Consider the following 18,067-nt stretch of genomic DNA (forward strand, 5'->3'; position numbering starts at 1 on the left):
ATAATCCCAATTAAGCACTTAATTCATGTTCGAGTTTCAACAAGGCTTGTCAAAGTGTAGGTCAATTTCTGAATTCATCTATAAGATGATCAATCAAATAAAATCATTAAGTATGAAAACAAATAAAGAACTCAAGATGAAATATTCAATTGATAAAATTAAAGCAAAACAAGGTTCAACATTTTCTCTCCTGGGTGGAAGGAATTGCACTCATAAAAGTAATACAACAAAACGTAGAGTGTCTAATAGAATAATGGAAGCGTCTAGTAAGTGGAAATCTAAAATATAATTCTAACAATTTCTTGGGACTTCTACACTATGATAATGAATGTCTAGCCTCCTATTTATAGAATTGTTGTTGGGTTTAATTAAGAAGATAATCACAAGAAATTACAAACAATTAATATCTTTAATTAATTCAAGTAATTATGTTCTTCTTCAGCTGATTTATCCTTAAAAAATCTCTTGTTCTTCATTTTTCTAATGTCTATCTTCAATTTTCGCAATTTCTCTTTCCAAAACTTTCTGTTGATTTTGGGTCTTTGGAGATCTGGCGCTTAAGCAAACTCCTACCAAAATGACCTATTTTTGCTAAAAACGATAAAGAATTCATTAATAATAACTTAAACATAAAATTTTACCTAAGAGAAAGTAAAAACTAAATTTAAAGCTAATGTGATTCAAAACAAAACCTAAAGTTAACTAAAATGTCAAACAAATATCATAAAATACATGTGAAAATCCAATAAATTTGACATTTATCAATAATCCAGCAAACTTGATTTTCAATTACAAAAGATAAAATTTTGATTTAACTTGTTAAAGGAATATATAAAATCACAACAATTTTTGTTATTAATAAGTACCATAAGACCAAAGTGTTAATTTTTCCTTCACTCTTAATTATTTATTATTTTACATACAACTTTTAAGAACTTGAAATAAGTTTCAGAGAAAACTCAACTTATTTACATTATTTTGTTGATTGTAACAAAATCCTAAACTTATGGCTAAAAGAAAACATGACAATTAATAAAAAATTTAAATCAGAATTTCTGCTACAAGTCAATGAAATTGATAACATTTAATGCAAGTGCTCGATGCATCAAAGCTCCTAATGCAAATATGTCATTACACGCATTAGACAAAAAACGGAAGATGAAATAAGAGTTTGAGATAAATGACAAGCTCCCAATGCAAATTTTTTGGAATACCTTGCAAAATCTCTCCACTGCTTGTACACTATCCATAGTCCCACCTATTGGAACATTAGAATTTAGAACCATTGAACTGAGTCTCATTCAAAGCATGCTTGACAAATTATTTAATAATCACAAGTAAATGTCATGGATACTACAAAAAGCAGTTTTAACATCGGCTTATTAACATCTGTTTTATACAAAACCGATGTTAAGTTAAACGCAGTGACATATTTGTAAATAAAGTATCCTTCTTAACATCGATTTTTTAGAAAACCGATGTTAACATATCATACGTTAACATCGGTTTTTTAATAACCGATGTTAACTAATGATGTTAACATCGGTTTTTGAAAAACCGATGTTAATGTATGATATGTTAACATCGATTTTCTAAAAAACCGATGTTAATGCATACACGTTAACATATCATACGTTAACATCGGTTTTTTAAAAACCGATGTTAATGCATACACGTTAACATCGGTTTTTCAAAAACCGATGTTAACTAATGATGTTAAAATCGGTTTTTGAAAAACCGATGTTAACGTATGATATGTTAACATCGGTTTTCCAAAAAATCGATGTTAATATAAACTTTTTTTTAATTATTTATATATTTAAAAAAATCATATATTGCATTATTAATTATATTTTAATTAAAAAAATATAATAATTAAGAAACAATTATAAATTCAAAAGGTAAACATTTAAAAATTAAAATAAATTTTTAAAATGAATTTCGTAATTTTAATTTTATTATTATTTAATCAACAAAATTTGATCAGACTTCGCCATATTTTTTGTCATTTGATTAAGCAAAGTTTTTTTCTTCACTGCTTAAATAACCAACATACAAATGGAGGTAAAATTTAATATTTTGGTTATTACCAAATGCATTGTGTTAAGAGTAAATAGTGGATGATACTAAAAAAAAAGAGTAAATAGTGTATGTTAATAATTTAATTTTTTACACTAATATTTAATAATAAATTATCATGTACAATTTTTTCTCATGTTAGTTATCCTAAAAATTGTAATAATAATAAATTTTAACTAATGAATGATATAAAAAAATTATATGGTTTCTTTATAGAAATTAAAATCTTGCGTAACTTTTTTTTGTCAAAGATTGGTCTACCGCAAATGTCCAAATGTAGTGTGTAACTACTACCCAAGTAAGTGTAGGGTCGAATTGATTAATTTTTTTTATTTGTAAAAATTAAACATAAAAATATATAATAACTGTTCAACCAAGAAAAGGCAAAAAAAAAATAATTCTTTAGTCAGATCTCTTTGACCAATAAAATAATTTATTTCAATGGACATATTTCAGAATAAATATAAAATCATTGTTATTTATAAAAAATTCTAAAAATTAATTTAAGATATGATTCTTGCATAATACTAAATACATGCCGTTAAAAAGATACATATTTTAAAAAATGCGATTATATCCCATGAAAATTAATCAACATTATAATGATTTGCTCAAAAAGATCCAAATTTTTTAAATTATATTGAGCTTTATAGAGTCAAAAACTTGAATTATGATGATTATTTAAAATAGAAAAAATTTACAAATTATTATATAAAAAATAATTGTTAATAATTAAAATGCACTATGCCTTGTATTTAAGGATTCATTTTTAAAATAATCTTATATTTTTAAGAGCAGAGGAGGAAGTATATCATAAAAAATAGAAAAATTATTGATAAATAACTAATATGCTAACAATACCTAGTGAGAGAGAAAGAAAAGTAAAAAAAAAGTATAAATGTTATAGGTAATGAGATTTGAGATATGAAGAGATAAATAAGAGATATTTATTAGATATATAAAAAAAACATATGTATCGATGTATTCCAGATTTTTTTTATTTTTTATTTGAAAACTTTGATTATAGAAAAATAAATCAAATATTAAATTGTATATCGATAAATTGTTGGTCCAAATAGTAGTGGGTTAAAGTAAGATTTTGGATTTGGATAAAAAAAACATTGTTAAGTAGTTTAAGACCATCAAGTCATCCATGATTCCGACCAATAATCATAATAAGTGAATAATAATTATTGTATTATTCATTCATCTAATGGATTTTAATTAATTTAAAATATTAAATTATCTATATGTCACATGATTATTGATTAGGATCATTTAAAATATGATTATTGATATATCCCTATTGGGTAATTTTGGAAAAAAAAAAATTGCCTACTCTTATTAAAAAAAAGCCGACAAGTTTACCTCTTACATTTTTTATTTCTCTCAAGTTGAGATATGACTTTGGCTCTGAATTAATAAACTCTTTTATCTATCTTTCTATTGAGCAGTATACTACATTACATACTACAATCTGTTTTGCACTTGCACGCATATACTATCGATCTTAATTAATAAATAATATAAAATCCAATGCTACGATATTAAAAAAAATCAAAACCATGGTCAGCTTATTTCTTTTCCTGATCTTATAATCATTAAGTTGAAATTCACATTACTGTAAAGTTAGTTAACATTACTCTTAATAACAATAAGTTTGGCTTCTTTTTTTTTTTTTATCAAGAAAGGACAATTATTTTCCGAAATTCCAAAATGGAGTTACATTTTGAAAAATTATCAAGTCAAGAGTAAGTCGTAGATACCATTTAGGACTTTAGAGTTTTTTTATTTTTGGTTTTTTTTTTAAAAGTCGTGAAAATTTCTTTGACTTTATTATGAAATTTGATTTTTTTAGAAGTCGTTAGGCCTGTGACTTTTTAGTTTTCCTTTTTTTTTAATATGTTTGAAATAGAGGTCGTAGAATATGTAGGGATTTCTTTCTTTTTTGAAATAAGTATTATTAAAATAAAAATTTATTTAATTTATTTAATATGATTAGGAAGAGAAAAGTATGAGATAAAATGAGTAATTAATATGATAGACAAAAATAAAAATAAAATTTGTAACTAAAAAATTATTTGATCCATAATTTCACTAGAATACATATTTTTAGTTGTTGAAATTAATTTATTTTACTAATCAGGCGTTTCTTCTTTTCAGGCATTTCTTCTTTTAAGCTTTACAATATTACAATTATATTTACAGGAATTATATTTTTAGTAACATTATGTTTGAAAATATTATTTCCATAAGTATGATTATCATTAAGAATTTTAAGGGAAAAAATTATTTAATTAAAAAAATAAATTATAATTTTCATCTTTCTAATTTTTTAAATATATTTTCATCCTTTAGATTTTAATTATAACATTTAGTCTTTTAATTTTATAGATTAATAATTTTGATTCTGCTGATTTATTATTAAAAATTAAGTTTGATCAATTAATTTAATTATAAATTAATTAAACCTATTAATTATTAAAAATTTAATAAAAAAAAGCTATTAATTTTAATTCACTACAATTGTGTTTTAATAAAAAAATTAAGTTTGATCGAAATCACACCCTTCTTTATTGTTGTCGTTTCATTCCTCAGTCACTGACTCACTCTTTTTTTCACTTCGCTACTCATCATCCTAAGGTAATGCCTCTCAGCTATGCATTTATGTTTTCTTCTTCCTCAGTGATTCTCTTTTCCCTATTAATTAAACCCTTTTAGTTTTGCTTGTGCGAACCTCTTGTTATTCTTCTGTAAGAACGGCTTTCGTTTCGGATTAGGTTTTATAAAATCCCAAAACCAAGGTTTTTTTTTGTAGAATATCTAATTTTAATATTTTTCGGTTTGGTGTAGAATATCTTAGTTACTTGTTTTTAATGTCATGTTAGCAATAGTTCTTTGTCATTGTTTCTGGTATAAATAAGACACCTGTTCATGTTTAAGGTGTGAAGAAAAAGAATGGAACTTATATATATTTGTTTTCTTGTTCCTGCAGTAGTGCTGTAGCAGATTGTTGCTCTTCCTTTTTAGGGGTCTATGATCAAGATAGGGAGTATGGGTGTGGTTTCTTAAAAAAAAATGGATAAACAAACACTCAAATCTATAGGTTGTCTCAAATTTGTACATGTAAATTGTAATTACCAAGTGAAAACAAACAGAGGCACATCACTTAATGTCAAATTTGCGCATGTAAATTTTAATTACCAAGTGGAAGCAAACAGATGCACATGACTTTTCAACATTTGCCATTGGGCGACCAGAGCACCCTAGCCGTGTTCGTGTTGTTGGAGCCGGTGTCACCATAAAGCAATACTTTGGATCGGCTTCACGAATGTCCCGCAGTTCTTCCTCCATGCCTCCTGAAGACCTAGAACAGCTGACCCAACAAATCAGAGACCAACTGGAGGAGTCAATCACAGAAAAAGTGACTCGAAAGATGATGGAATCTTTCAACCAGATGCAGTCCCAGTTTCATTCTCAGATGCAATCATAGGGACTTGCACTACCTCCAGTGCCAGAGGTTGGTCCCTCAGGTCCTCGTGTCAGCACAAAGGAGAGTTGTGTTGCTCCCTCAGGGAACGATCCAGGGACGAGTGACTCAGACAAATGCGGGCTATATATTGAAGAAAATCCTTCCCGCCTGGTTGCCCTAGGAAGACTTTATGAGGGATCCACAATAGTTCACAACATCCCTTTGTTGCATGGCCAAGTCAAGGTTGGTGTTGAGGAGGTTAAAGATGCAGAGGCTCTCGTTCCTGTACCCATTGACGAGGTTACCTTAGTGGGGCAGACACTTAACACCTTCCTTGCTTGGTCAACACATCTTGTGAAGCGTTTATCAGAACATGTATTTTACTCTGATTATATGTTTATTTTTTTCAATTAATTTGTTCACTGTTGAAATTCTGATATTGGGGACAGATGTCGTACAGGATGTCACGACATCACGCTTCAGAACATGCAGATTATATTTGACAGTGTGAACAGTTTAAACAAGTAAATAACACAAGAGAATTGTTAACCCAGTTCGGTGCAACGTCACCTACATCTGGGGGCTACCAAGCCAGGGAGGAAATCCACTAAAATAGTGTTAGTTCGAAGATCTAACAGCCACTGTTTACAACCTTCTCACCTAACCACTACCCGTGCAACCTCTACCTAAGAGCCACTCTTAGATATGAGAACCCCTCTCACTCCCTCTCAATCACTCTCCCGTGTTTACAATTAAATCAAATACACACCAGAGATTGCTCTCTGAACAATAGAGATCAACTCTACACAAACTATAGAGATCAACTCTACACACTCAGGTCCAACACTTGATGTTAGGATAACATCAAGGTGGCTCACAAAACACTCAAGTCCCAAAACTCACAAAATAACTCTTCAATCTCGGACTTGGTACAGAACTCGTGCAGCCTCCATGTTTTTATAGCAGTGTGTGTATCTGGGCTGCAACTACTTGTGCTGGATGAGATCTATCATTCTCCTGAAAAATCTGCACTTAAAGAACTAAAAGATAACATTTGATCTTTTAGTTTTTATCTTTAATCTTTAATCCCTGAACGAACTATTCAAGTTTGTAATTCGAACTTTAATTATCTTTTAATTCGTTCCTAAAGATAGATCGTCTAATCTGTTGCTAACTGCACAATAATCTGTTAAAGATATAACAGATTTATGTGTCCAGTATTTTCGGGCAAGATGTCCTGGACATCGTATCCGACATCGTGGATCCTGCAGCTTCAATTCTTCATTTCACATTTTATCTTGCCTTGTGCATTGTGCAGCAACTCCAGTATTTTCGGGCAGGATGTCCTGGACATTGTATCCGACATCGTGGATCCTGCAGCTTCAATTCTTCATTTGACATTTCATCTTGCCTTGTGCATTGTGCAGCCCGATCTGATTCCTTGACATAACGTTGGACATCATGTGCAGCAATTCCAGCTTTCCTTCATTGTCTAAGTGCTTATGTTTTAACAAAATCTTAGCCAATCTTTTAAAACTCAGTAGAGCTAAGCACTAACAATCTCCCCCTTTGGCAAATTTTGTCTAAAACATACTTAGACACTTCCTGAGCAGGTACGAGCAGTTATGCAAGTGGGATCAGCAACTTTCATTATCAGAGTTATCAAGCACAGCGGTATCTGTAGTGGTGATAGCAAATTTCTGCAAGTTGCAAGTCATTTCCTGGATGTCAAGACATCTCACGTGACATCAGCTTTCTGCTCCCCCTGTCTCCATGCTCCTACTGCAGCATCTTCTATCAGCTACTAGTCTTTTCCAGGATGTCAAGACATCTCATGTGACATCAGTCATCATCAGCAGCAGCAGTCTCCCCCTCAAGATCATATACAACTCCCCCTCAAAATCATGAATCATGCATACATCGTATCCGACTTCTCAAAATCATAAATCATGCATAACACTACTATTGCATACATAGTATCCTACTACTCAAAAAATCATGCATGATAATACTATTACTCCCCCTTTTTAGACAGAATTTGACAAAAGTAGAATGCATGAACTTAAAGTGCAAATATTACAGACCAATAGTAATCAATTGTTCAAAGGGACATGCCCCTATAGCCAGTAAAAGTGAAAAGCAAAAATAAAGGTCTGATGATCATGGGGTGGCTTCAGAATCATCTGATTCTGTATCCTCTGCTGCATCTTCCTCTTCCTCAGCTGCTTCTTCTTCTTCCTCAGCTTCTTCTTCTTCCTCAGCTGCTTCTTCTTCCTCAGCTGCTTCTCCATCATCAATGCCACTGTCTGAGAGCCTTTTGATCAGGCGTTCCAGCTCCATTTTCTTCTCTGTGGTGGCTTTGATGGTTGCTTCCAGCACCTTGCATGTGTCCTTGAGTTCAGCAATCAAGGCATCCTTGGACACAGCACCTGAATCAGCAGCTTTCCCTGATGTCGAGACAATGTCTGGGACATGTGTCCCCTCAAACAGTTTGTAATGCAGGGATAGAGGAGATTCTCTCTTCATCACAGAGTCAGTGTAGTTTAAAATATTGGGATGTTGACTCAACATAATGCCACACAATATAGTTGGGAAGGCAATGGGTAATTTGACAGCAAAGGATTCTGAATGCTTAACAGTTTGATCAAAAATATAGTTTCCAAAATTAAATTTGGACTTGGTTCCAACAGCATACAGAAATTTACCCAAACCTGTGGCAACAGTGGAAGTATGATTGGTGGGTACCCAGTTTGCAGCGCCAATCCTGTGCAGAATTGCATACTTCACACTTAGCTTCCCTGCAGAAAGCTTCCCTTTCTTTGGCCAATGCTGGACTTGTTTGGCAGTGATTTCCTTGGCAATTTGATGCTCAGAAACAGCAATATCCACCACTCCATCTGTTGGTCTGCCCAGGTATTTGTTGATTACAGCAGGGGAGAATCTAACACATTTTCCTCTGACAAATACTTTTTGATACTCATCACTCTTTCTGTTTGTTATGTCAGAGGGAATGTTGACAATAAATTCCCTGACTAGACTTTCATAGCAATCTCCCAACTTGGTGACAGTTTTCAGCAGTCCAGCAGCCTTGATGAGGTCCATGATCTCCTTGCAATCCAAGGCATCTCTTCCCAGTTCTCTTTCCAAGGCAAGTCTGCGTTGATACACAAATTTCCACCTTTCAACATTGCCAATGGAGTGGAATGAGATGTTGTCCAATGGTGCATCAGGGACATTTCCAGGCACCTTTTTCCCTGATGTCTTGGCCCTCTTGATGTCGGGAACATCTAGTTCGACATCATCATCAGAATCAGATGAGGAAATTTCTTTCCTCTTCTTGGAAGGGATTGCAACTTTGCTCCGTCTGGATGTGGTAGGAGTGATTGGAGTGCTCTTCTTCTGTGCCATAGTTTTGATTCGTCCAGACCTCTTAATGGGGGTTTTTCCCTTTCGGCTTTGTAATCTTTCTGCAATGCCGGGTGCCAACTTGTTGGCAATGGGTTCCTCATCAGATTCTACTTCTTCTAGGTCAATGAGGTCACCTGGAGCAGGTTCTGGTGCCCGTGGTGCAGGGGTCTCCTCTGTGGCTTGATCCTCTTCCTCTGTTGATTCCTCTTCACTGGGTGAAGGGAGGACTTCAGCATTTGGAGTGGAAGATGTTGGAACATCTTTGTCAGCATCAGGGACAGAAACATTCGGGGTGGAGGATGTTGGAACATCTTCATCAGCATCAGGGACAGAAACATTCGGGGTGGAGGATGTTGGAACATCTTCATCAGCATCAGGGACAGATGCATTTTTCAGAATGCTACTCACAATACTGCGGATCTTCTTATCCATCTCCGTGTCTACTTCCCTAGGACTTGTTGCAAGGCTAGGGTTTTCAGAAATCTTCACTCCCTGTTGTCGTTTGGGGACCAGTTTCTCAGGAACAGGGGCTTGACCAGGAATTATTTGTATGGGTTGGATGTTGAATTCAGGTTGTTCCTGGTGCGGAGATGATGGTACAGAGGGTGAACCAGAAGCTGAAGTTTCTTTTGGTGAGGTAGCCATGGAGAAGCAGAGCTTTTGGAATGGTTTCGTGAATTTCTGAGAGCTGTTGGGAAATGCTGAAGACGGGATTACCACGACAATATAAGTTTGAATGAGGAATGTAAAGGGATGTGTGAAGCAACGGTCGAATTTGTCTTGGCCCAGTAGAGAACGCGCTATTAACGTTTGAGCACGTTCAAATAACAGTAATTGCTATAAATCCTCTAGCACACAAATGCCCAGCTTGCCCCTCAGTTTTTCAAACTGATTTGCATCCAATGCCTTTGTGAAAATATCTGTTATTTGTTCCTCAGTGTCAACATGCTCCAGTGTGATAACTTTATCATCAACAAGATCTCTGATATAGTGATGTCTAATGTCAATGTGCTTGGTTCTGCTGTGTTGAACAGGATTTTTAGAAATATTAATAGCACTCAAGTTGTCACAGTACAATGTCATGACATCTTGTTCGACATTGTACTCCTTGAGCATCTGCTTCATCCAAACTAGTTGCGAACAGCTGCTTCCTGCTGCAATATACTCTGCTTCTGCAGTAGATAGGGACACACAGTTCTGCTTCTTGCTGAACCATGAAATAAGATTGTTGCCCAGATAGAAGCATCCACCAGAAGTGCTTTTTCTGTCATCTGCACTTCCAGCCCAATCAGCATCACAATACCCAACCAGCATTGAATCTGAACAATGACAGTACATAATCCCATAGTCACTGGTGCCATTTACATATTTCAGAATTCTCTTTACTTGATTCAAGTGACTCATCTTAGGGTTGGCTTGATATCTTGCACAAACACCTACTGCATAGGTGATGTCAGGTCTGCTAGCTGTTAAATATAGTAAGCTCCCAATCATGCTTCTGTACAGACTTTGATCAACACTGGTGCCAGCTTCATCCTTTGACAGCTTCAAGTGAGTAGGTGCAGGTGTTCTTTTATGGCTGGCATTTTCCATCCCAAACTTCTTGACAATGTTCTTTGCATACTTGCTTTGTGAGAGGAATATGGTGTCTTCCATCTGCTTCACTTGGAGTCCCAGAAAATAAGTCAGCTCTCCAACAAGACTCATCTCAAATTCAGATTGCATCTGTTGGACAAAATGTCGAAGCATCTCATTCGACATCCCTCCAAACACAATGTCATCAACATATATCTGTGCTATCATCAAGTTTTCAGCATCTTGTTTGACAAAGAGAGTCTTGTCAATTCCTCCCTTCCTATACCCTTGCTGAGTAAGGAACTCTGTTAGCCTTTCATACCAAGCTCTTGGAGCTTGCTTCAATCCATAGAGAGCCTTCTTGAGCCTGTATACATGATCTGGATGAGTTGGATCTACAAATCCCTTTGGCTGCTCCACATAGACTTCTTCATTCAGGTATCCATTCAGAAACGCGCTCTTCACATCCATCTGGTACAGCTTGAATTTGAGGATGCAAGCTACACCAAGTAGCAATCTGATGGACTCAAGTCTAGCAACAGGGGCGAAAGTTTCATCAAAGTCTACACCTTCAATCTGAGTGTAGCCTTGAGCAACAAGTCTGGCCTTGTTTCTGGTTATAACACCTTCTTCATTGGTTTTGTTCTTGAAGATCCACTTGGTGCCAATCACATTAGTTCCCTCGGGTCTAGAAACTAGCTCCCAAACTTCATTCCTTTTGAATTGCCCCAATTCTTCTTGCATAGCATTGATCCAGAACTCATCAGTCAGTGCCTCTTTCACATTCTTGGGCTCAATTTTGGAGACAAAGCATGAATTGGAGACAATCTCAATCTCCCTTGATCTTGTAGTGACCCCTCTGTTTGGATCTCCTATAATCAGCTCCTTGGGGTGCATCTTCTGGATTCTAATGGAGGGTCTCTTGTCAGGTTGATTGATGTTTGGTTCATCTGTAGCAGAATCAGAGTTTTCTGCATTTTCTGCACTTTTAGCTGTATCTGCTACATTGTCTCCCGATGTTCTGACATCTTCTTCGACATCCTTCTTTCTTGCTGGAGTTAGATCATCAACAACCACATTGATGGATTCCATCACAGTTCTGGTTCTGGAATTGAATACTCTATATGCTCTGCTGTTTGTAGAGTATCCCAGGAATATCCCTGCATCACTCTTGGGATCCATCTTTCTCCTTTGCTCTCTATCTGCCAAAATGTAACATGGACTTCCAAAGATGTGGAAGTGCTTGACAGTTGGCTTCCTCCCTTTCCAGATTTCATACAGTGTGGTTGGAGTCCCTCTTCTAAGTGTGACTCTGTTATGGATGTAGCATGCTGTGTTCATGGCTTCAGCCCAGAGATTATAGGGAAGTTCTTTGGCATGAAGCATGACCCTAGCAGCTTCTTGCAAAGTCCTGTTTTTCCTTTCAACTATGCCATTTTGTTGTGGTGTAATGGCTGCAGAGAATTCATGAGTGATGCCTTCAGATGTTCAGAATTCAGTAAACCTGCTGTTTTCAAACTCTCTGCCATGGTCACTCCTGATTCTCTTGATGACACAGCCTTTTTCTCTTTGAAGTCTTAGACTCAACTCCTTGAATACTTCAAAGGTGTCTGATTTCTCTCTGATAAAGTTGACCCAGGTAAATCTGGAGAAATCATCCACAACAACATAGGCATACCTCTTCCCTCCAAGGCTTTCAACTTGCATAGGCCCCATCAAGTCCATGTGAAGTAGTTCCAGCACCCTGGAAGTGGTCTGATGTTGAAGCTTCTGGTGGGACATCTTGACTTGCTTTCCAATCTGACATTCACCACAGATTCTGCCTTCTTCTATTTTCAGATTAGGAATGCCTCTAACAGCACCTTGGTCAATGATTTTCTTCATGCCTCTTAAGTGCAGATGTCCAAATCTTTGATGCCATATTTTGACTTCATCTTCTTTGGAGAATAGACATGTGGAGGAGTAGCTGGTTTCTTGAGGTGTCCATAGGTAACAGTTGTCCTTTGATCTGCTGCCCTTCATTAGAACTTCACTCTTCTCATTTGTCACCAAGCATTCTGACTTTGTGAAGTTTACATTGAATCCTTCATCACACAGCTGACTGATGCTGATCAAGTTTGCAGTCAGTCCCTTCACCAGCAGTACTTTGTCCAGACTAGGAAGTCCATCATGGACTAGCTTTCCCATTCCAGTGATCTTTCCTTTAGAGCCATCTCCAAATGTCACATAGCTAGTGGAGCAGGGTTCAATGTTCACCAGGAATTCTTTGACTCCTGTCATGTGTCTGGAACAGCCGCTATCTAGGTACCAATCTTCCTTAGCTGATGCTCTAAGTGAAGTATGAACAACAAGACTAACAGTCTTGTGTTTTGGAACCCACATCATCTTCCTTCCACTGCTGCTACTTTGAGTTCCATGATGTGGATGGCCATGTAAATGATAGCAAAAGGGCTTTATGTGACCATACTTGCCACAGTAGTGACACCTCCACTTCTTTCTTTTGCTCCTTTTCTGCTGCGTTCCATGATGTCGAGACCGATGTTGTGACATCGTGGCTCCAGTGCTGTTTTTGGCAGGAACAAATTCTGTCATGGTTATTCTGCCAGCAGATTTATGATTAAACCCAAGTCCTTTCTGGTTTCCAACATTCTTCCCAAGCTGTAGCACCTCATCAAGCACATCTGAGCCTTTATTCAGCATCTTTATTGATTTGGTCATGTTTTCCAGTTTAGAGTTCAGAAAACCAACTTCTCCTTTAAGCTCAGAGATCTCCTCTTCATGTGCCTCCTTCTCAGCCTCCAGATTTGCAATGACCTTCTTTAGTTGTGCTTCTTGCTGAAGGATCTTCTCACTTTTGATGCATAGTTCTCTATAGGATATAGCAAGCTCATCAAAAGTGATTTCACTATCTGTATCACTTGAATCTTCAGCAGATTCAAATCTTCCAGTGAGTGCATTCACATCTCTGTCAGAATCACTTTCTTGTTCACTCTCTGTATCATCAGACCGACATACAGAAAGTCCTTTCCTCTGCTTCTTGAGATGAGTGGGACATTCATCTTTGATGTGTCCATAGCCTTCACACCCACGGCATTGAATTCCTTTGCTGTGACTGGGCTTTTCATCTGACTTTCTCTGGTATTCACTCCCATTCCTGATGTCGAGAGAGATGTTCCGGACATGTGGTTTCTGCCTCCTGTCCATTCTGTTCAGCACTTTGTTGAACTGTTTTCCAAGGAACACAACTGCATTAGTCAGACCTTCATCAGTGTCCAGGTCATACTCATCTTCTTCTCCTTCATCATTGGACACGAACGCCAGGTTCTTGCTCTTCTTTTCAGTCCTATCCGAGAGTCCTAGCTCAAAGGTTTGAAGGGAACCAATGAGTTCATCTACTCTCATGTTGCAAATGTCTTGGGCCTCCTCTATTGCAGTGACTTTCATGTCAAATCTCTTAGGCAACGATCTGAGGATCTTTCTCACCAGCTTTTCATCTGTCATCCTTTCTCCCAAGGCAGTGCAAGCATTGGCAATTTCAAGAATGTTCATGTGGAAGTCATGAATACACTCTTCCTCCTTCATCTTCAGATTTTCGAATTTTGTAGCCAATAGTTGCAATCTGGACATCTTCACTTTGGAGGTTCCTTCATGAGTGGTTTTCAGGATCTCCCATGCATCCTTGGCCACTGTGCATGTGTTGATCAGTCTGAAGATATTCTTGTCAACTCCATTAAATAGAGCATTCAAGGCTTTGGAGTTTCCAAGTGCCAATTCGTCTTCTTCTTTTGTCCAGTCTTCTTCTGGCTTCAATTCATTTGTGGGCTTTCCTTCTGTGTCCAGCATCTTGGGATGTTCCTAGCCTTTGATGACAGCTTTCCAGGTTCTGCTATCCAGTGATTTGAGGAAGGCCACCATCCTTGCTTTCCAGTATTCATAGTTGGTTCCATCCAGAATTGGTGGTCTGTTCACTGGTCCTCCTTCTTTCTCCATGTTCATCAGAATTTATCTCCCTAGATCTCACTCAGTGATTTCGAGTGCCTGCTCTGATACCAATTGAAATTCTGATACTGGGGACAGATGTCGTACAGGATGTCACGACATCACGCTTCAGAACATGCAGATTATATTTGACAGTGTGAACAGTTTAAACAAGTAAATAACACAAGAGAATTGTTAACCCAGTTCGGTGCAACGTCACCTACATCTGGGGGCTACCAAGCCAGGGAGGAAATCCACTAAAATAGTGTTAGTTCGAAGATCTAACAGCCACTGTTTACAACCTTCTCACCTAACCACTACCCGTGCAACCTCTACCTAAGAGCCACTCTTAGATATGAGAACCCCTCTCACTCCCTCTCAATCACTCTCCCGTGTTTACAATTAAATCAAATACACACCAGAGATTGCTCTCTGAACAATAGAGATCAACTCTACACAAACTATAGAGATCAACTCTACACACTCAGGTCCAACACTTGATGTTAGGATAACATCAAGGTGGCTCACAAAACACTCAAGTCCCAAAACTCACAAAATAACTCTTCAATCTCGGACTTGGTACAGAACTCGTGCAGCCTCCATGTTTTTATAGCAGTGTGTGTATCTGGGCTGCAACTACTTGTGCTGGATGAGATTTATCATTCTCCTGAAAAATCTGCACTTAAAGAACTAAAAGATAACATTTGATCTTTTAGTTTTTATCTTTAATCTTTAATCCCTGAACGAACTATTCAAGTTTGTAATTCGAACTTTAATTATCTTTTAATTCGTTCCTAAAGATAGATCGTCTAATCTGTTGCTAACTGCACAATAATCTGTTAAAGATATAACAGATTTATGTGTCCAGTATTTTCGGGCAAGATGTCCTGGACATCGTATCCGACATCGTGGATCCTGCAGCTTCAATTCTTCATTTCACATTTTATCTTGCCTTGTGCATTGTGCAGCAACTCCAGTATTTTCGGGCAGGATGTCCTGGACATTGTATCCGACATCGTGGATCCTGCAGCTTCAATTCTTCATTTGACATTTCATCTTGCCTTGTGCATTGTGCAGCCCGATCTGATTCCTTGACATAACGTTGGACATCATGTGCAGCAATTCCAGCTTTCCTTCATTGTCTAAGTGCTTATGTTTTAACAAAATCTTAGCCAATCTTTTAAAACTCAGTAGAGCTAAGCACTAACAACTGTAATCAAAATTTGCTAATTAACTATGTTTTATCAACAGGCAACTGTGTCTCCAGCAAAACCTCCAAAAAGCCCGGATGAAGAGGTTGATGATCCCCTGTACCTGATGACATTGACCATCCCACAACTGTTTTTGAAGCCGCTCCAAGTTATGTGGGATGCTACCATATTCAGGGTGTTTAATCAAAACTTCCCATTGTATATAAAGCATGAAGATCTCTCTGAAATTGCACACGGTGGTCAATGTCTCAGCATATCTGTTATACACTTGTGGATTCTGTAAGTCATTTTAGATTACTATTAATTACCAAAGTAATTGTTTTAAATTCATACATAATTAACTTTAACTTAACAACACAGCCATCTGACTGAGACAAGTGTGCGAGCGTGGAATTATGATGTGTATGGACTCCTCGAGCCACAGTCCATTCAGAGATCTGGGCAATCACAATTTGAATCCGAAAGTTACATCAAGAGTTGGATACAGAGTTCAAAACGAGATGTTTACCTTGGAGCCTACCTGAATGGGTAAGTCAAACACAATAATTGAATTTAAATAATCTATACTACTACAATAACTCATATTCGTCTCTACTGCAGCGGACACTGGCAAATGGTCGTCATTCTGCCTAAGGAAAACCTAGTTGTCTGGTTTTGTTCTTTACATAACAGGCCAGACAACTACCTTAAGGGAATAATTAAAGGTCAATATTGTTTTCAATACATTTTCATTGGCGTAACTCAACAACATCAATATTTTAATGTTCCTCATATTCAACACTAGTGCTTTGAAAGGACTTGATGATACTTCACAACCGAAATCCAAGGCTGCTGCTAGGTGGATTATTGTTAAGGTACGTGATTTAAATAAAAGTTCTACTTATATATATTTTATGTGTGTGTACACTAATTGTAGTTAACGTTTAATTAATATCCAAATTTCATTATGTATTTAGTGTAATAGACAAAAAGGAATCACAGAATGTGGCTACTACGTGATGCACTGGTTGTCCACGATAATCTTAGGATCTTTCAAGAATAATTGGGAGACGGTAATTGTTTATTTCAAACAAAGTTGGTTTTCTTATAATTGTTATTACATTATTAATTTATTTTTTTATTTGATCATGCAGTATTTTAATGAAGTTAGACCATTGGAAGCAGAGAGATTCAAGGCGCTTCGCATCCAGTGGGCACAGTATTATCTAAAAGTTAGAAATCAAACATAGGATGTTAGGCAACTATGTAACTTTAGGTTACTTAATTAGTTTACATACTTTGCATTACATTTTTTATAATTGTTGTTTCATCTTAACATTGAATAACCTTTGATGATAGCTAATTTTTTGCTAAAACCTATTTGAAAACAGAATGCAAATGATATATGTTGTGTGCTGTGTGGTCTGATTTTAAATTTACAGGTTAAATTTTGGTTTTTTTGTAAAAACAGAGACATTATTTAAAAAAAATTCCTGAAAACAACATCGGTTTTTTCAAAAAATTGATGCTAACGTTGGTTAACATCGGTTTTTTTATAAAAAACCGATGTTAACTGTCAATAGCAACACATTCGTTAACATCGGTTTTTTTGAATAAAACGATGTTAACTGTCAATAGTAACACATTCGTTAACATCGGTTTTTTTATAAAAACCGATGTTAACTGTCAACATTAACAAATTCGTTAACATCGGTTTTTTTTACAGAAAACCGATGTTAACTGTCAATAGTAACACATTCTTTAACATCAGTTTTTTACAAACAACCGATGTTAACTGTCAACATTAACAAATTCGTTAACATCGGTTTTTTAAAAAAACGATGTTAACTGTCAATAGTAACACATTCGTTAACATCGGTTTTTTTTACAGAAAACCGATGTTAACTATTAACATTAACACATTCGTTAACATCGATTTTTTGTAAAAACCGATGTTAACTTTCAACGTTAATATATATTTTCTGGGTGTAATTCATATTAGCAACATCGGTTATTTATATAACCGATGTTGGTAATTTTACGTTAATATCGTTTTTTAAAAAACCGATGTTAACGATAATACTATCAACGTCGGTACTTTCAACATCGGTTCAAAAACCGATGTTGAAAGTCATAAATAACCGATGTAGAAAGTATATTTTCTAATAGTGTCAATAACATCAACATCAAAATTATAAGCTTATAACATAAATAGTATGACATAACCCTTTCTATCTTTTGTCACTATTGTTAGCACTTAGTCGGGCTTGTAATAGTTTAAGAATTAAGAGTAAACTGTAGCTCTCACAAGCAGGTTTGCCATTAGTTTTCATCAAAAATATTGAGGGATGAATAAAATATAAAT

General features: G+C 35.9%; 1 long non-coding RNA gene across 1 annotated transcript; it reads left to right on the forward strand.

The window, feature by feature from the left end:
* The first annotated feature begins 16,431 nt into the window (after positions 1-16,431).
* On the forward strand, positions 16,432-16,900 carry LOC114398406. Its single transcript, XR_003663594.1, has 3 exons — positions 16,432-16,577; positions 16,680-16,775; positions 16,857-16,900. It is a non-coding gene; the product is annotated as an uncharacterized LOC114398406 (long non-coding RNA).
* The last annotated feature ends 1,167 nt before the right edge of the window (positions 16,901-18,067 follow it).

This window comes from Glycine soja, chromosome 19, assembly GCF_004193775.1.
Source record: "Glycine soja cultivar W05 chromosome 19, ASM419377v2, whole genome shotgun sequence".
Classification (NCBI taxonomy): domain Eukaryota; kingdom Viridiplantae; phylum Streptophyta; class Magnoliopsida; order Fabales; family Fabaceae; genus Glycine; species Glycine soja.